The 20,643-nt window shown below is 45.7% G+C and overlaps 1 non-coding gene across 1 annotated transcript; it reads left to right on the top strand.

Moving 5' to 3' along the window:
* The first annotated feature begins 11,054 nt into the window (after positions 1-11,054).
* LOC116640894 lies at positions 11,055-11,161 on the top strand. The gene has a single exon (XR_004301110.1). It is a non-coding gene; the product is annotated as a U6 spliceosomal RNA (small nuclear RNA).
* Positions 11,162-20,643: the final 9,482 nt, after the last annotated feature.

Here is a 20,643-nt window from a genome sequence, read left to right as displayed (position 1 = left end):
GACACCAAGACCAAGTTAGGGATCAGAGAGATTTTTGTTTTTTTAAAGATTTTATTTATTTGACAGAGAGAGAGACAGCCAGAGAGGGAACACAAGCAGGGGGAGTGGGAGAGGGAGAAGCAGGCTTCCCGCCGAGCAGGGAGCCCAATGCGGGGCTCAATCTCAGGACCCTGGGATCATGACCCGAGCCGAAGGCAGACTCTTAACAACTGAGCCAGCCAGGGACCCCAGGATCTGAGAGATTTGTTGGAGGTAAGACCCGTGAAAGAGAAGGAGGAGAGGAAGCAGGAGTGGGTAGGGAAAGGCCTCCGACCATGACAGAGGCCTGACCCCTGTGAACAAAGTAAACGGCAGAAAGGAGGATTGGGTAAGAAGTTCAGGTGCAAAGACTGGCAGGAGAGGTAAAACACCTGGCTCCGGGGCCTCACTGAGCTCGGTCTTGGCAAGGGCAGCCTGGGCAGGGCTAGATCGCTCCCAAAGCCCAGGCGGGTCCCCAGGGAACCTGCCGCTGACAGCAGGCCTCACCGCAGGTTCTCGCTGCAAGAAAGATCTCAGCGACACATCTCCATGGCGGCTGCACACACGCATCAGCCTGGAAAAAAGGAATTTACGGGGGAATTTACTATGCTGGTGGTTAGAGACTTGTTCTGATCTTAAGATACAGTAATTGTAGGCTCTTTTTGTTGGTTAATCATCGGTGTCTGGCAGGGAAAACTCAATCGCTAGCATTTATGACAGGCCTGGGTTGAGGGTAAAGCTTTGGTCCTGGAGTTCTTACTTAGTTCCCTAGGAGCCGAATTCTTCGCTTGAGCAAGCCACTCAGCTGTCTGATCACTAAATGGAAAGAAGGATAAGTCAACGCTCTCAGCCAGATAGAGAGAATGGAGGAGGGAAAGAGGAATGAGCTACTAGACCTTAAGCACCACGAGTGCAAGATCCCATTGGTCTTTTCCCCCAGTGAATGGCTCGCTGCTCCTAGTATCTGGCACACGGAAGCCCTTACTAAATATGAGATGAATGAATGAATGAATGAACAGATGAATGTCAGCCACCACTTCCAGATAAAACAGTTCTCTCTCGCATTTGTCGCTCCCTGTGTTGAGCTTCTCAGACATACTCATTTTGTTTTCTTTATTTTTTACATACCACCCTACACCGACTGGGGTTCAGCGGGAGAGGACAGAATCCTTTCTAACTGGTTTAGGCAGGAAGGGCTTCATTTCCGGGTATTAAATGGCTCATAGACTCTCTCGTTGGGCGGGCGGAAGAAACAGACTGTAGGTCGAGCTGCCGGGACAAACCCCTGAGCCACACTACAGCCCCGGCCCAGCCCGGGCACTGTGGCTCTCTTCTACAACCCGGAAGCGACCTCCACCAGCACCCCACTGCCGCTGCAGTCATCAGGAAGCCGCCGAGTTCTGGAATCTTCCATGGCCGCCAGCTCTGGATCACGCCACACCTGCGGGGATACCAGCGAACATCCCACGCCACCTCTCACCCGCCGTGAACGTAACAAATAGACTCTGGAAGGGCCAAATGCCCCCACGTGCTTGTTGGTCCTCAGACGCAGCAAAGGCATGGCCCCTGCCGCAGGTCTGTCTCCCAAATCTACGTGAGCGCCACTGGTGGGTCAAACTTGAATCACTTCAGGAAGCCGGGCTTCCAGGGACTTGCGAAAATGTCGTGGTTTTGTTTAGTTCCAGCCTCTGCGGGAGATCCAAGTGGAGCAGAAGGCAGTGATGGGCCATTCCACCACAGCGCCCCCGTGAGGAAACCGCGGAGAAGGGCTCATTCCCTGCCTTCTGTCTATTACAACCTAGGCGCCTTGGGGCCAGTCTGAAGGGAGGGTTGCATCCTCACTTGTGAAAAGATTGTGAAAACAACTCATGCGTGCATTTTCTAAGGAGACAGAAGAGCAGGAATCATTGATCGTTAGTTGTCTTCCACAAAGGGACATGCTCTGTGGGCTTTGGCTCCCTGGACCCTCTACCTCATTCAGAATGTCATGTGGCCGCTGATATCACCCTGTAATTGTGACTTTTGTGAGGTCAAATAGTTAACGATCCTAAATACTTCATAGCAACCCCAAACCACAACTTCTAGGTTTGACTTTCGGTGCTCTTATAACTTCTGTATCTCCATGTAGGGAGTTCTGGTATCATCCTCATAACCTTGTTGCCATTACTCGGGAAAAACACCTGCCACATGTCAAGCACTATTATATATGTAATAGGCATGTTGAATAAGTATGACTCATGATGTACTCAAAACTGTTTTTGTTTCCCATTGTCCCATAATGGTTTTTTTTCAGTGGGTTAACCTCCCCTATCCTTGGATAAAACCCCTGGAAGGTGTTTGGGCTTTTTGGCTCACTTCTAGGTAATAACACAGTATTGGAGTCCCTTTAAGTCACAAAGACATTCTCATTTTGGTCACAATGATGTCTAGTCCCATGTAACAATCAAGAGGCTGACTTCTCTTTCCATGGGCCAGCCTCAGGCTGGACGCCCACAGTGGGGAAGGAGGCTTGACACTTCAGCTCTCCTTTTCCTACCACAATCTTGTCCACTCCCTCACTGTCAGATCTAAAGGAGGGAATAGGACCATACTTACTTGACAATGGCTCTCTGCTCCCTGAGCCTGGCACATGGTTCAGGCTGGTGTCCTGGGTAGGCGAACTCTTTCTCTCATGAAGTGCTTTTCTAGTTCTTCATGGTTCTCATCTGTCCTGCAGGTCCTTTTGACCTGGGGAATGTACTTCCACTCTTGGTGGCCTCTTCTAACTCCTTCCTCATCCCCTGGGCATTGGGCAGTGGGCCTCTGGCTCTTTGCTATGCGGTTTCTCCTGTCTCTTGAAACAGGACCGTTCTTATTGGATGCAACCCAAGGTGGCTCCACCTCACGTCTTTCCCAGGTAGCCTTTGTCTAGTCCACAGGAAATGCCTCCCTGCCCTGCACCGATCTTGATCTGACTGAGGGGCTGAGAGACAGGAAACATGTCCTCAGAGTTACTTCTTCTGTAAAGCTGCAGAAGGTATGGAGGTGGTGGGTTTTGTTTTACATGTTCATTGGTAGATAATAACTATTGTGTTGGTGTCTCAGTCAAAACAGAGGCAGGAGTGGTCCCACTGTAACATCCTGCAATGCATGATTGCTAAACCCCTTCACAGAGGGTTCCTGACCCTCCCTTTAGACAGCGAGTTCCTCAGCAATAGAAATCGTGCTTGCGTCATTCTCCCCCATCACTATCCATCCCCTTTACATCCTTCAAGATCCAGCTCATTCTTTACTCCTTGGGTGAAGCATGAAGTCTTTTTAGATCTTTCTGACTCGCTAAAGTTTCTCAATCTTTCACGTTTCTCAAGCTTTCACATGTCCCCTCCATGTTTGCCTCCTCCATGAAGTCCTGATCCACCGGCATGCCCCCCAACACAATTACCTCCCTCCTTGGAGCTCCCTTAGGACCTTTACATAAACCAATTATCACATTTTGTGTTGCTTTCTCCCCCAACTCTTTGCCTTACATAGTAACCTAAGAACTCTTCAAAGATAGCACCCATGTCTTAGCCAGCTCATACCTCTAAGTCAACTCGTACCATACCATACTTAGCTCATACCCCTAGCACCATACTCAGTCCATTGAAGGCAATCAATTTATGCATCCAACACGGGCTTATTGAGCAAACACTGAGGACACCATGGTGAACAAGACAGACAAGGCTTTGCCTTCATGGCACTTGAAGGAAACTAGAAACAATGGCGGCACCCCATAGAATTTCCCTCACTGAGGTCCTGGTCTGTGCTGGACCCCTTGCAGGTGCATCCTAGAAAATAGGCACAGTGAGATTCTCAACTACTAAACATGGAAGCCCAGCACACTTCTAAACAGTTGCCACAAATACTGCTGGAGAAGTCTGACCTATTCCCCTGATGTGGATTCACCCATTCAGTGACACAGTTTATTCAAAACAAGGCCTGTGAGTGACCTGAAAGTCTGATATTAAGGACTCTTTTACACTTCATGAGAGAGCTTATGCTCCCCAAAGGGGTGTGGCCCTCACCATGAGTCACCTGAGCACACGCCCCACACAGGCTTCCCCAACAAATGACACCAGTCTGTGCACGCAGGAAGGGAGAAAAAAATATGCTCCCATAGCAAATGTCCTTGCCCTCACTTCTAATAAGAGTATATAGCTTATTGAGGTTCTAGGTTATGGGACTACTGTTTTGTTGTATTTCTTCATGTGAGGTGGGGGAAGGACAGTAACAATACGGCAGATCACACCTGAACATCAGTAGTGAAGAATATCTGAGTCTGAATCTATAGAGCTAACAAATTCTGGGCAGCAAACTCACTGACAGCAACAGTCTTCTCATAGAGGGTGCCCCAAGGGCCTGGAAAGGACCTTCTATCCAAAACACATTTCTTCCCTCACTCTCCACCACAAAGCAGGAAATTCCCACCATGGAACTCTGCCTGAGGTAAGATGTTTCTAGAAGCTCCGTGTTTACATAGCCATGAAGGCAGTGGACATCAGAAACTCCAATGACAGTGATTGACGATAGTTTCCCGAGCCCTAAATATTTTGATTCACAGAGCTGTCAGAGCCCAAAACACTATAGAATTTTCTGTTGCTTTTTCTATATTTGTTGTAGAATTTACTCTGCATAGGTTCCATTTGTCAAATGCCTGTGCTTGATCTCAAAGGACACAGGATCGGGGAGACCCGACAAGGGAAAGGTTGACAGACCATGTCCAGACGTTGGGTAGACACAAAGAAGAGCAGTCCCAGGGAGGCAATGCTGTGGGAGACCAGGCTCTGGAAGAAGGGATCCCTCAGAAAGACAAACTCCACATCAGATTCCATGCACAAGCTGCTGGTTGCTGGGAGGAAGGGAGGCACAGTCCTGGGTTCAACATAGAGTTACGTATAGCAAAGGCACATAGCAACTTTTTCTTTTAAAGTCTTTCTAGTTTCTCAGAAGTCTTCCTAGCTAGGACTCCTCTGTCCTGCATAAACCTTTCCTGTAAAAGACGGTGTCAGTATCACAAACCCAAGTTGTGAATCAGCTGAGCTGCCAACTTCCTGGAGCCCATCACCGAGCGTGAGGCTGGCTCAGATTGGACAGAACTGGCTTTTCCATGTGTCTCGACTCAACCAGCTGATCCAGAACTTCCTTGCAAAGATGAGGTGTCCCTTCAGCAAACACCATTGGTCTTCTCCTTACATTTGGATCTGGGTTTTGCTGTATAGCACTGACAGTGGAGGCCAAGAATAGAAATGAGACATCCTCAGAGCTAACTAGAGGTTACCTAGCTTTGCTACCAGGACCAGCAGGAGCACTGTTCCACCTACTTTAGAAGAGACTGCTGCAAAAAAAAAAAAAAATAGGCCAAGACGATGCTGAATCTGCAAATGTCAATGCAAATTTTCAGCCTGACACTCTGCCCTCATGGCTCTCCCTTTTGGACGTGCTACTCCTGTTTCACAGGTCTCCTTATTTCACCCTCCATCCTCTGCCCCCCAACAGGTCACAGAGAGCCCAAATTCCCTGCATTTGCTCCTCCTGTTCCCCTAGTCTGAAATGTTTCCCCCTTTTGTCTCTCTCTCTCTCACAGCTTCTAAGATCCAGGTCTAATTTTCAACCTTCTATCAAAGTATTGTTGAGAACCCCAAACTCCAGAAATTCTAACTGTACTTGTAATCTATAGGGGCAATTCCAAAAGGACAAAACAAAAGTTTCTAAGGAGATTTTTAAATATTTACTGTTACTCTCCTCAGACTGTCTGTATTTGAGATTTGGGAAGTGAGGCTAGAAAACTCTGTCTTTTGTTTTTGGTTTTGGTTTTGTTTGTGGTTGTGTTTTTTTAATGTTCCCATAGACCCTCATTTAAGAGCCATTGGACTGTAAAGAAATATGTCTTACTTGACACATACTATCATATAATCTTTCAATTGTTTTGAGTTTGCTATTTTGTTTTTTCTACCAACCCATCAGCTCCTCTGGCCAGGGCCAGGGCTACACACACACACACACAAACACACGCACACACACACACACACACACACCAGTGCAGTATTAAGTACATGGTGAAGAGAAAATAAATAATTCTTGCTGGATTGCCACACTTGATGAGGAAAGAAGGAAATGGAATGGTGGGAGAGTAAATTATTTATATTGTCTTCCTTTTGCTGTGATTCTATGAAGAACAAATCCTGCACATGATCTAGACCATTCTCTCAAGAACTAGTCTTAAAAGGGGAGGGTTGTGGCCCAAATCCAGAGCACTGAAAACACCAAATGCTAGTGAGGATGTAAATTAGCAGGAATTTTCATCCATTGCTGGTGGGAATACAAAATGGCGCAGCCACTTTGGAAGACATTTTGGCAGTTTCTTACAAAACCAAACATGCTCTTACCACACAATCCAACAATGGCACGTCTTAGTATTTACTCGAGTGAGTTGAAAATTTATGTCCTCACAAAAACCTGAGCATGGATATTTATATCAGCTTTATTCATAATTACCAAAACTTGAAAGTAACCCAAATGTCTTTCAGTAGGTGAATGGATAAATAACTGTGGTACATCTAGACAATGGAGTATTATGTAGTGCTAAAAAATGAGCTATGAAGCCATGAAAAGACAGAGGACACTTAAATGCATATTACTAAGTAAAAGAAGCCAATCCAAAAAGGCTACCTACCATATGAGTATAACTTATGACTTTCTGGAAAAGGCGAAACCATGGAGACAATAAAAAGATCAGTGGTTGCCAGGGCTGGTGGAGAGGGATGATGAATATATGGAGCAGAGGATATTTAGGGCAGTGAAACCCACTCTATATGATATGATAATGGTGGCTATATGTCCCTATTAACTTGTCCAACAGAATGTACAACACCAAGACTGAACCCTAATGTAAACTATGGACTTTGGGTGATAGGTCGATGTAGGTTTGTCAAGCTTTAACAAGTGTGGTAACAAATGTACCACTTTGGGGGATGTTGATAATAGAGAAGGCTATACATGTGTGTGGGGAGGGAGTATATGAGAAATCCTTGTGCCTTCTGCTCAATTTTGCTGTGAACCTAAAACTGCTCTAAAAAATAAAGTCTATTTTTAAAGAAGCGGGGGAGAGGGTAAGTTATCTCTGTACCATATGACAACCCATGCATTCCCATCAAGTCTCACTCTAGTAAAAGGAGGGTTATGATGAGGATACAATGCTGGAATCTTATAGGAAGGAAAGTCAGACCTCAGGAGAACCGAAAAGCCATCAGAAATATTAATAATAACGATAATAGTTACCATGTAATGAGTTCTTACCCTGTGCCAGGCATTGTGCTAAGCAGTTCACCTGATAGCAATATTCCTACTTTACAGATAAGGAAATTGAGTCCTTAGATAAGTTAAGTAATTGGCCCACTTTCATAATTAACAGAGTCTAGATTCAAACCCCAGCCTATCACACCCCAGAGTTGAAGTGTTGGATTGTTTTTTGTTTTTTTTTCCATTTCTTAGTATCCTATGACTTTTTCTTTTCTCTGGCTTTCTCAGTTCAAGAGTTCCCTCTACTTCCTCACCTATTTACATGTGACCCAAAATGGCTACCTCTTCCCCAGAGCTTTTAGAGAGACTCTTATCTCTAGGACTCCTAATTCACTTGAAAAAGTATGACCAGCCAATGAATTGGTGGGCTTTGAGACGGGTATCCTTCAAGGATCCAATCAGCTATGGCTAGTCCAGTCAGCTATGGCTGATTGGCTCTCGGATGGATACCTGTCGGCTCACCCCCGAGCTACAGGTAGTCCAGGCAATTTGCCTTATGTGTCCATCACTTACTGTCCTTGAAACCAGAACCCTGGAATGCACATTGTAAGCCTGGTCCTTTCCTCACATGTAGAATCAAGCTAATAATGGTACACCCCCATGGATTTAAAGGAGGTAATCTAAGCCAACTGTAGAGAACAGCGCATAGCACACAGTAGTTGCTATGAATGGCATTATTATTCAAGCCCTACTACACGTACTTTTGTGCTGGTCTTCCAGTATGCTATGCCCTTGACTTGCAGCTTTGTTTGCCTGACCCACCCTTTCAGGAACAATTGTGTCAACAATTGCCAAACTTAAATGTCCCCGGAAACAAATCTTTTGCTAGTGCAGGTTTGATAACACCCTTAAACAACAGTTAAAAAAAAAAAAAATTCAACTGAGTAAATTTGAAGATCTAATTGGCTTTATTAAATGATTGAATCCAGCAGCATCCATCCCTTTTAGTAATTGGAAAGGCCCTCTGAGGAGTTGTACGGAATGGAAGTCTTTTATAGACAGAAAGAGGGTGGGGCGAGGAAGTTATTAGCAAAAGAAAAGAAAAGATTGCTTCAGGCCAGTTCATCTTGTGGGAGGAAGGGAATGGCAGGGGTGTTCTTTTACAGATTACCAAACTAGCGCAGATCAGGAAATTTCAGATTGACTGTTTAAAGATTATATTTCTGGGGAAAGTCTTGGTTTGCTGTAATGGGGCAAATAACCCCATTTTGGGCCCATTGTTTCTTTTCCCATACAACAAAGGTAGGTTATTCCTAGTCTGAAAATGTCCAGGGCTATTATTCTAAAATGACCCAAATCAATGCTAGCCTTTTTCTTTGGGAAGGTAGTTATAAAACCAGGTCCTTTTTTTATTTTTTTTTTTTTTTTAAGTAGGCTCCATGCCCAGCATGGAGCCCAACGCAGGGCCCAAACTCATGACCTTGAGATCAAGACCTGAGCTGAGATCAGGAGTCAGATGCTCCACTGACTGAGCCACCCAGGCGCCCCACAAAGTGAGGTCTTAAAGGAAGAAAGCTGAGTTCACAGAAGTGATAGACAGAAAAGCCCTGCAGCAAACTCTGCCCCTGAAGTCATGTTTTGCTCCACTGGTCCATTTAACAAGGAAACGATTAATGACCATGAATAACAGAGGAAAAGGATGATCAGACTGAGCTGGTCCAGACAACCAAAGTGCCTTACGCATTTGCATGATATCCCTAACAATGCCACCGCAGCAATCCTGGGAATTTAAATATTTCCAGATGATTGCTATGAATCTTAGCATAGTTCTAGAATCAACTCAAGCAGTGCTTTATACAAAATAGGCATTCAGACTCTTGTTGACTTGGTAAAGAGTAAATAAGGAACAAAGAGAAGCAGTGCAGCCGTGAAGTCTCATCCAAACAAACCAGAGAATGGATTTCCCAGCACATATATCATAACAATTACCAAGTTACATTTATGTTATTGCAGATTCCCCCTTTGATATTCCCAACTATCGCCTTGCAAGCAAAGGCTGTTATTATTCAGTTTTACAGAGGACAGAATCGAGGCCTAGCAGCTTGCTACTACTTGCCACTGCTAGTAAGAAGAATATAGGATGCAACCCCAGTCTGCTGGCTCACGTGTTGATTCCCTGCCCCATGATGCCTCTGTGGTGTGCCCTGGTGAAAACTGCAGAAGGAAACTTCCAGATGGTGAAGTCAACTAACTGGTAAAGAAAGAGTCAGCGTCTCTTAAAGTGTGCTCCTTAAATCCCTAATGTGCTGTGACACTTCGAGAATAAGCTTGGGAATTACTGTTCTCCAGATATCTACCTTGACGTATATACCACATGTGAGACTCTGAGCAAGCAAACCTACCACATAGAAACATGGACAACATATTAACCCTGTATTCCTCAAACTTCTTTGACCATAAAATTCTTTGTGTGTGTGTGTGTGTGTTATTAATATCTCACAGAGGAATATTCTTTGGGAAATATTTTAGATTATGTTAAAAACAATTATTCAGGGACATAAATAAATTAACTATAAATTATGTCTCATTCCATTTTGCCTAATCCCTAGTTTCTTAGGCCCTAACTGATTTCTAGAAGCAATACTAATTGTAAGGAACATTTCTGGACATGCAACATGCTATTAGGAAGTGTATGAGGAGGATGAAACTTTCAAAACTTGAAGTAGGCTTTAGGAGGGAGATTAATGTAAAAATAGAGTTTCCATCTCCAACTTCCTGGTGATCTACAGAAAGTCCGGGAGTTTCTTCATTTTTCTTCTCTACCTGCATAACTTTCATGTATCTACAGCTATGTCAGTGGTGTGGGGAGTAAGATGGTTCTCCTTCTCCTCCTCACCTTGTGGCTTTCCCCACAAAGAGAATTTTCTCTAATTTGGAGGGAGAAAACTGTGGCTCCTCGGAGACCAGCATGGTATATGTAAAGTAGAAAGGTCACCCCGTGGTTGCCACGAACAATGACTGGCAGCGTGAAGGAAAAAGGGACTGTAACTCGCATGCCTTTCAGAAACCTTTATCGAGAGTCAATTAACCAACCAACTGAAATCCACTGTACAAACAGAGTGAGCCCTTTCATTATCAAACTACTTTCCAGGACCTTCTTGTCAGTGGCTGCATGTTTTGTATGGGGGGAGGCAAATTATGCTCAGAGACCGGATTTGTCTTTCCAGCCACTGATTTAACACAGGCTCACTGTGGACATTTTTTAAGCTAACGGTATACAGGATAATGTCTTTTAATAAGCCAAGAAAGAAATAACCCTCCAAACCAAAGACAGATTAATCACACTATTGTTTCAGGCAAGGAGCGATGAAAGGAATAAAGACCAAATTTAGTTGAGGTGTGCCTCAACCCAGAGTGGACGTCCAGCTGCCAACGCAAAGGGAGTCCCCTGTTGCTAGAGCATTTCGCTGCGGAACGACGGAGCCGGTGTCCATGGGCAAGGTGATCTTTGTGGGGCCACTTCATGGCTTTTGCCTCTTTTGGTAAGTCACCTTTACTGCTGCAGGAGGTAACTGCCCCAAGGTCTTCAGAGAGCTATTTAGATCAACGAAATGTAGTCTTGCCCAGACAGAACATTCTCGGATGGTCCTCACAAACCCTTGATATTTATAGTCTAAATGTCCCCTTGCTTTTTCATCTGTTTTTACTGAGAAGCCCCCAGTGGGACCCTCAGCAGCTGAGCTACTACTGAGCTCTCATCAGCTAGAACAGATGAAACGGTGCTCGCTTCGGCAGCACATACACTAAAGACTGGAACGACGCAGAGGAGATCAGCGTGGTCCCTGCACAAGGATGACGCGCAAATCCGGAAGCGTTCCACAGAGCAGATGCAATGATGACAGCCTCACACAACTTACCTCATCCTTACATCAAAACAACTTAACTTCTAAACACAACTTCTTTTTGTTCACCTTTGTCAGAGACAAATGAGTCCAAACAGCCTCGCCGAAGTCATAGCAAGTAGATTTGAAATCCCATTAAACCAGTACACAGTACACAGGCTCGCCAGTTAACTGCTAAAGCAACTTCCCTTGAGAGGATTAATTTTGACTCTTCTTGGCTCCCCCCACCCCGCCTTTATGTCCGGATTAAGTCGTTGATCCAAATTGCCACATTATGGCACATATTTCCCTCCCCACTTGGGGGAAACAACAGGAGCCTCCTCGCCTGTGGCCATTCCCTGAGGCAGCAGTGTTTAAGATATTTTCTCGTCCTTGGCTTTCCCCTGGACCTGGGGTGGGCTTACCCAACTGGCTGCTTTCTGCGACATTGAGGATTCCTTCTTATGTGATCCAAAATGGCCTCCCAGAGACTTTCCTCCTACTCGGGTTCTCATGTCTAAGGTTTCTTCTTCACCATCAGGACACTTCTCTCAGGAAACAGCCTCGAGGCTTAGGACGACGTGCCCCAGAGGTCAGCCCCTCGTCCAGCCCGCAGCCTGTGGGCATCACTTCCTTAGTGGCCTCAGGCCTCTCTCCACAAACAGGGTTTCTCAAGAGTGGCAATGGGTTAGCATCTTCCCAAGCGCTAGCTGGGAGATGGATGGGGAGTCCATGGCCACCACGTCCACCTGCCCCAGCCCCGCTATCTCCCAGCACCACTGAAGCAGAGCTTTCCCAGTGAGATTGTGTGCTTCCTCACAGCTCCACTCTGGGAACTTGGGCCCTGGAGCGGAGACTGTCCTGCTCCTCATCATTTGGTCAGAATGTATGGCCAACACTGAGCACTCTGGAGTCACCTTCCTGGGAAGGCCAGTGTGCTACTGTTCTTTTCTCTCTCTCCTGCTCAAATCAAGAGCAAAATTAACTCTCTAGGCATTCCAGAGCGAAGTATTCTTTCTTGAGGATTTTAACCACCCAGGGCAGAAAAAAGCACAACTCGTTAAAGGATTCCCCTTAGCTGTTTGTAACGTCCTTTGTGCCATTTATATCACTCTACCTCGGTGAGAAGGGAGCTTTTCTTAAAGGTTAAGAACAACACCTTTAGGGGCGCCTGGGTGGCTCAGTCGTTAAGCATCTGCCTTCGGCTCAGGTCATGATCCCGGGGTCCTGGGATCGAGCCCCACATCGGGCTCCCTGCTCTGTGGGAAGCCTGCTTCTCCCTCTCCCGCTCCCCTGCTTGTGTTCCCTCTCTCGCTGTGTCTCTCTCTGTCGAATAAATAAATAAAATCTTTAAAAAAAAAAAGAACAACACCTTTAAATAATAGTTATTTAAATAATAAAATCAAACACATGTGAAATGCACACAAGTGCTTTATAAATGTTAATGTTTACATTGTATAAATATAATCCATGTTAATATACTCACAGAACAATGCTATGAGATAGTTACAATTATACCCATTTTACAGATTGGAAAACCAAGGAAGAGAAAGTTAAATCCCCTGTACGGCCAGTACAGTGAATAGGAGAGCTAGTGTTACTTTTTCCCTCCCAGACTCTCTGTCCTGGTGCCCTCACTGCAAAGTGTTACTCCCTCTGGAAAAGGTTCTCTCTCTCTCTCTCTCCTTCTCTTTCTCTCTCTCTCTCTCTCTCTCACACACACACACTGTTGAAGAAAAAGTAATTCTGGCTTATTCCAGCCTATTGCAACAGGAATATTGCGGTGGCAGGACCGGGGGGGCGGGGTTGGCAGGGCTCAACTCCCGATACAACAAGGACATACAACAAGGAGCAGAGTGAGGGGTCAGTGGATGGAACATTACTAAGAGGAAACATCAAGGCTAGGGGGATTCTTGCTAAACTGGCTGACAGGCCCAAGACAGGCTGAGGGCCGAGGGGGAGGCCTAGTTGAGAAGAACCTGACTAAAGTTTTGGTCAAGGAGACAGTCTTGTCAACACATGCACACACACACACACACACACACACACACACACCAGGTTTGCCTTCTGGCAGTCCCACTAGTGTTATTCTTCTTCTAAAACTTGGGGGCAAGTTAGTAATCAGAAAACTTGAGTTCTAAACATTGTCTCCCTTTGCTTTCCTTCTGTTCCTTGAACCCTCAGGATAAGTAAGGCTACATCGAGCAAGCATTCTCCTCTTCACATGACTCCTGGAGAACGCACTTACTGGGTGGGGGAGAAAGGCAAGAGAGCAGTCCTGTGGGGTGCCCGCCATTGGCACGAGGTCTGGCACGAGGTCTGGCACGAGGTCTGGCCAGGCCCAGTCAATGCTCCAGCAGCGGCAGGGGGCAGGAAGGCGGAGCAAGCCGGTTTTGAGGAGAACCTAATGCTCATTTGAACTGGTTTCTCAGCTACATTACAATGTTCCCAGAGGGGACAGTAGTGCTGTGAAGTATTTCCTGTCATGATCTCAGACAAAGGACATCTAGCCCCCCTCTAGATTGAAGCACGCAGTCAGGTCAGGGAAAAAAATGTGAAAAAAACTTTGAAATGGGCAAGATGATCGTGTCTCCTTTCAATGGAATGCTACATATTGTCTAAAGGACCCTTCCAGGGTGGTCAGATTCATTAGAGGTCTGTGCCTTTCTTGGTCTTCAATGATTGTGCAACTCTACTTTTTCACTTGCGGAGACCTGAAATTTGATGCAAATGATTTCTGTCCATGAAAAAGCAAACGAATTTGGTCCCATGAAATTATGATTGATTTCCACCCTGTGGTACAGGTTGTCTTTGATTCCAGGAGCAAGTGAAAATCAACATTTCTGGTTGCCCATATAAATGACCATCTTTGGCTTTGCCTTTGAAGTAGTTGTAATATCTTCCTAGTTCTCTCAGTATCAGTGAGTTAAATAACATCTTTGACATGTGTTCATTCTATGTTTGTGTGGGAGTGTCATGCTTGTACTTTTCAAACAATTACTCTCTAACAGGAGTCCACAATTTGATAGCTAACAATAAAATCCTTTCTCACTCCTCTGTTCTCAGCCGTGACCCTAAAATTAGACTAGATGCCAGATCACGCTGCTTCTCCAAAGGACTCAGCTTTAAAAGTAAGTAAATGAAGATTTAAAAGGTTCCTTGCAAGGGGGACTAGGACCTCACCAGCCACGTTTAATTCCTGGGTAAAGACTGCCTGGCTCGCTGGGGTTGCACCAGGGCTGGCAGGAAAATACCAACCCGCAGCATCTGGCCGAAGAAAGGATGGGAGGGGTGTGTCGGCGAGAACACCTCATGTATGTTAGCCCGACATGAGGAGAGCTTGGACAAAATCTTCTTAAAGAGAGGGGTGGACAAAGCAGAAGTGCAGAGAGCAGGAGAGAGTTCTAACTTACATCATTTAAGTGATTTGAGAATTGGGGATTCTTTAGCTGATGGAGTCTCACTTGTCTATTTTTGCTTTTGTGGCTTGTGCTTTTGGTATCATATCCAAGAAATCAGTGCCATAAGCAGCGGGATATTATTCAGCCTTAGAAGGAAATCCGGCCATATGCGACAATTCTGATGAACCTGGAGGACTCTATGCAAAGCAAAGTAAGCCAATATTTGGAAGGACAAATACTTCATGATTCCACTTAAAAGAAGTCTTTAAAATAGTCAAACTCATAGAAACTGAGAGTAAAATGCTGGTTGCCAGGGGCTGGGGGGAGGGAAAATAGGGGGTTGCCATTCAATAGGTATAAAGTTTCAGTTACACAAAATGAATAAGTTCTGGAGATGGGCTGTACAGCATTGTCTATAAATAACAATATCATACTGTAGATTTTAAAAATTTTGTTTTGTTAAGAGGGTAGGTCTTGTTGGGGAGCAAGAATGTCCTGTCCCCTTCAAGGTCCTTCTAGCTGGAGTAAGAATTAAATTAACATGAGACAGATTCACAAGAGAAAATCAAATTTAATAGTGTATGTGTGGGGAATCCACAAAGACATGGAAATTCCAAAGACAGTGAGGCCAAATAAGGCATATATGTCATCCTGAACTAAGGAGAAGCGGGGAGGGGTCTGGGGCATCAGCAGAGGGGACTGCAGTTCCCAGGGCAATGAGAAGAGCAGATGTTTGGTAATTAGGTGTTCTGTGGCCATACAGATGGGCCACTCAGATAAAACTGATCTGTGGTGATAATCATGATTCTGGGAAAGACCTCCAATTTAGATGTTTTTATGCTGTTAAGGGAGGGCCAAAATTTCTCTTGAGCTGCAGGGTCTTGATTGCCTTCAGCTCAGAATAATCTACATGCCACAGTGACCATTTTGGGATGGCCTGCCCTTGACCCTTACAATGTCATGTTACCACAATAAAGGAAGGAAGGAAGGAAGGAAGGAAGGAAGGAAGGAAGGAAGGAAGGAAGGGAAGGAAGGAAGGAAGGAAGGAAGGAAGGAAGGAAGGAAGGAAGGAAGGAAGGAAGGAAAGAAGGAAGGAAGGAAGGAAGGGAGAGAGGGAGGGAGGAAGGGAGGGAGGGAGGGGAGAAGGAGGGAGAGAGGAAGGAAGGAAGAAAACAGATAAGAAACCTAAAGAAGAATAGAATTGGGGGCTCTTTAAAATTCCAACTTTCCTCTGCAATGTTATTAACTCCAACCAGAACATGGCTATAATGATCGGGGGTAGGCACTGACATTACCGGGGCAGCTACTCCATTCCTTGCCCCCGAGTTTTGAGCTCTTTAATTCTACTTTTACCTGCGAAAAAAAGGTCAGAAGCAGTGAGCTGTGAGTGGTCCACCACTGCCCAACTCCCACGCCTGATTTCCTCCCTGGCCTCTACTCCTCCCCACAGACAAAAGCAGACCAGAAACACCACCACCACCACCACAAGGAGCCTGGTGTCATTAAACAATGAACAGAAAGGAGCCCAAAGAATCAGCTGGATTCCAATCATGGTCCAAAGACTTAACTGCATTAGAATGACCTGGAAAGCTTGTTAGAAATGCAGATTCCCATTCTCCACTCCTAAACGTGCTGAATCCGTTGGTGATTTGTATGTACTTGAAAGTTTAGTTCAAACATCAAACATCAAAAAGAGGGGAGCGTGTTGCTTATTTTCTCTGTGGGCCTTAAAAACCAGCCAGAGCAGAATCAGAGCTGGGCTCCAGCTAACCCGCCATACAGGCTTTCCCAACCATGCCCTGCTGCCTCTCAGGCACAGTTAAGGTGGAGAAATGAAACTAGCTTGATAAAAGTGTTTTGCTGTTCACCATCTGTTTATCGTTTTCAAACCATCTGTTCCTTCCTGTGAACTATTTTGGCTATTAAGGCACTAGGGAGTGGTGATTAGAGCTAGATTCTGGACCTAGAATACCAAGATTTTTTTTTATTTATTTAAATTCAATTAGCCGACATAGAGTACATCATTAGTTTTTGGTGTAGTGTTCAATGATTCATTAGCTGCATATCACACCCAGTGCTCATCACATCACATGCCCTTCTTAATGCCCATCACCCAGTTACCCCATCCCCTCACCCCCCTCCCTTTCCACAACCCTCAGTTTGTTTCCCGGAGTCCAGATTCTCTCATGGTTTGTCTCCCTCTCTGCTTTCTTCCCATTCAGTTTTCCCTCCCTTCCCTTATGATCCTCTGTGCTATTTCTTATATTCCACATATGAGTGAAACTATATAATAACTGTCTTTCTCTGACTGACTTATTTCACTTAGCATAATACCCTCTAGTTCCATCCATGTCAATGTAATGGTAGGTTAGAATACCAAGGTATAAATTTTGACTTTGCCATGGGGCACCTGGGTTGTGCAGTCGGTTAAGCATCTGACCATTGGTTTTGGCTCAGGTCCTGATCTCCTGGTTGTGAGATCAAGCCCCGCAGCAAGCTCTGCACACAGCAGGGAGTCTGCTTGAGATTCTTTCTCCCTCTCCCTGCCCCTCCCACCTGTGTGCGCACTCTCTCTCTCTAATAAATAAATGAATCTTTTAAAAAAATAAATTCTGACTTTGCCACTTCTGAGATTTGAAACCCTGGGGAAGTCACTTAACCTCTCTGTGCCTTAGTTTTCTCATGTATAATTACAGTATCTCTCCTACTGTTGTTGTGAGAGGTATACTAATTAATACAAGTTGTGACAGTTTAAGTAACACAGGTTGTGTGAATTCAAATAAGAATGCATGCAAAGAGCCTAAAGAAAGCCTGGTATATAATAAGTGCTCAGTGAGTAATAACTGTCCCTCTTATGATTATTGGCTTCTCTCCTACAATTATTTCTTAAGATAAGAGGAGGGTTGAACAATTAATTTGGCTATCATGGTTAATACTGAGAGGCAATGATCCCACTACATTCTGAGCCCACTGGCTTAAACTCCTTCATTTGGCCACATGAGTCAAGGTCACTGACCTTGAAGTTCTGCCCAGGTGCAGGTTCAGTGAGGAGGACTGAGTTGGCTGGCACAGACTGTATGAGGTAGGGACATAAAGGGGCACCCAATCATGCCTCTGTGACTGTGAGCTATGTCCTTGTTGGTGACTTTTCCCTTGGTTGGCTTTCAGTAGGATTAAAGGTGTGCTTTCATATCCCATCCCCTGACAAAAGTCAGACAGCATCTATTAAGACAGGGCAGGGCTCCTTGGGTAAGAACAGTTTGAGACATTCCCCTCCCACCGGGATTGGACCTTGTTCTTACATACCTCACCCCAAGCTCTCCTTCCAGATCCCGGGGAAGAGGACTTTCTTAGGGTGGAGACGAATGTCGGAGATCAGTTCTGTGCAACTGCTGCAGAGAAGGAAACGAGCCTCTTCTTAGGCACTTACAGCGTGAATCTTGTTCTTTAAAAAAAAAAAAAAAAAAAGGATGACATCAAGAAGTGATGTCTACCAAACCAAAGTCTGTCGTTGAGGTAAAGAGCAGGCATGACTTATGACAGAGCTGAGTGTGCTGCAGTACGCCCTAGAAATGAGAATCACTTTAGATCATTGTTCTTCTTGCTTCAGGAGACTCAGCACGCACCCTGGGTTGGAAAGTCATGAAAACTGCAGCAGGGTGGCGTGTTACCGCGCTCAGTGTTAACAGAACCCCTGGACCAGCCGGGGGCAACACAGATTGGTAAGCATCACGAGTCTCCCGACGTGCTGCCTGCTCAGTGAACAACCAGCATTTGTTCCCGGGACGTGCCGGGCACTGGAGGCCCACAGGGCGCCTACGAGCACCGCTCTGCCTGGCCACATGCTGTCTGCCTGACTGGGAGCAAATACGGCAAATCTCTCTGAAGTTCCATTTCCTCATCCGGGACACAGGGAGCCAGATACTTCAGTATATTGGTTAGGATGCTTTCTTTGGGCATCAGTTACCCAAGACGCATGACCTGAGTGCTTTGATAACCAGGGGAAGGGTCAGCTCATGGAACAGCAAGCGTGCAGGTATGCCAGGAGCCGGGCCTGGCCTCCTCCCTCTGCACTGGCTTCCAGTACAGCTCTAGAAATTCCAGGCAATTCTAGAAACATCCAGACACCACAAGGTCCAGAGTAAGGAAGAGGGATGTCTCTTTCTATGTACCTCTCTTTCATCAACGAGGAAAACTTCTCCCACCTCCCACCCCGCCCAGCCAAGCTTTACTGGGGCCTCTCGGGCTTGGACAGGGTCACATGACCACCTCTGAACCAGTCACTGGTGACGGATGCCATGACTGGTTTCTTCACCCCGGGGCTGAGGGCCGGCTCACCTTCCCCAAGGACAGGGTGGTAGGAAGACAAACCTAAACAATAGCAGGACTTTGCAGGCAAGGAGGAAGCAGGAGCCGGCTGGGGTGTAGACGACAGACAGTGTTTGCTACAACACCCTATCAAATTCTTATGATGAACTGATGAGATCGTGGATGAAAATGACCCACTCAGTGCCTGGAAAGTGGGAATAAAAGAAGAGCAGCTGACATTTTTGAGGACTTACAATGTGCCAGGCACTTTACATGAATTCTCTGTCCCCTGAGGTAGGCACCACTAGTATGCCCATTTTACAGAAGAGGAGACTGGAGCACTTGACCCAGTGAGTGAAGCAACTTGACCCAGGCAGAGTGTGCATCTAAACTCAGGCAGTCTGACTTCAAAGTCCTACTCTCATGCCTTCATTCTCTAAGATTTCCTACACTGGAATGGTCGTCAGATTCATCACCCCATCTCTTCCCTAAGCTCAAGAACTGTGTAACTTTTGAGTTCAATGGGATTCACACCCATGAAAAACTTAAAAACAATACAGTACAGCAGCTAATGACAATCTTGGTGATATAATAGAGGAAAGAAGTAACCAACCAATGTTCTGAGCATAGGGAAGGCAGTAGAGGGTGATGCCATCAGTGAGGAAAGCAACAGGGCCTTGGAGGAAGTGAAGAAGGGGACGCGATGGAGAGCATGCCAGACTGGGGTAGCAGCTTGTAGTTCTCAGGAATAAAAAGCTGCTCTTGGGGCGCCTGGGTGGCTCAGTCAGTTAAAGCTTCTGTCTTTGGCTCAGGTCATGATCCCAGGGTCCTGGGATGGAGCTCTGCGTCGGGCTACCTGCTCAGCGGGGAGCCTGCTTCTCCCTCTCCCTCTCTCTCTCTCAAATAAATAAATAAAACCTTAAAAAAAAAAGCTACTTTTATGTGACTTGGGAGAAGGGAAATGGCTTTGGAATCCACTCAAAGGAGTGGGGAAGCAGAGTAGGACTCCAGCCACATTTGACTTTAGGAGAAACTTTGAAGGCTGTTTTACTCATGAAACCTTGGGCTCATGAACTGCATTACAGTGGACCTCCTGAGTCATACAGCTTTTGTGCAAGGGAAACCAAATCCCATCAGTAAACTCAAGAGTTTTCCTAGTGTTCTCATAACTCATGCCTGTGAGCTCCAATCCAAAGCATTGTAAACTTCCAAGACAAGTTTGGAATTGATGGAGAAGGCCTGGAATGCCCCCTATCCCCACCCTCCCATCATGGCAAGATCTCCTGTAGATGTGAGTTGGATGAAAACAGGTGCTCAAAGGGCACCTGGGTGGCTCAGTTGGTTAAGCGTCTGCCTTTGGCTCAGGTCATGATTCCAGGGCCCTTGGATTGAGTCCCGCATTGGGCTCCTTGCTCAGTGGGGAGCCTGCTTCTCCTTCTGCCTGCTGCTCCCCCTGCTTGTGCTCTCTCTCTCTCTCTCTCTGACAAGTAAATAAATAAAATCTACAAAAAAAAGAAGAAAGAAAGAAAGAAAGAAAACAGGTGCTCAAGTTCAAACTCAAGGTAATTATGTACATATCCTCATCTCCACAAGGATTACATCCCATGCCTGCCGTTTGGGGGCCCAAGTATTCTGAATGACTGGAGATTAGGACCCAAGCCTTACAGTCTTATGAAGAGTACCTTGAGTTTCCCATTCAGAGAGGGCACTACAGTGTCAAACACTAGATGGTATTTCCCAGAGGAATCTAATTTGAGGCAGAGGATTTCTCTTTATGT

This window comes from Phoca vitulina, unplaced genomic scaffold (assembly GCF_004348235.1).
Source record: "Phoca vitulina isolate PV1807 unplaced genomic scaffold, GSC_HSeal_1.0 scaffold20, whole genome shotgun sequence".
Classification (NCBI taxonomy): Eukaryota; Metazoa; Chordata; class Mammalia; order Carnivora; family Phocidae; genus Phoca; species Phoca vitulina.
Note: the sequence above shows the minus strand (reverse complement) of the source record. Positions and strands in the feature narration are given on the sequence as shown.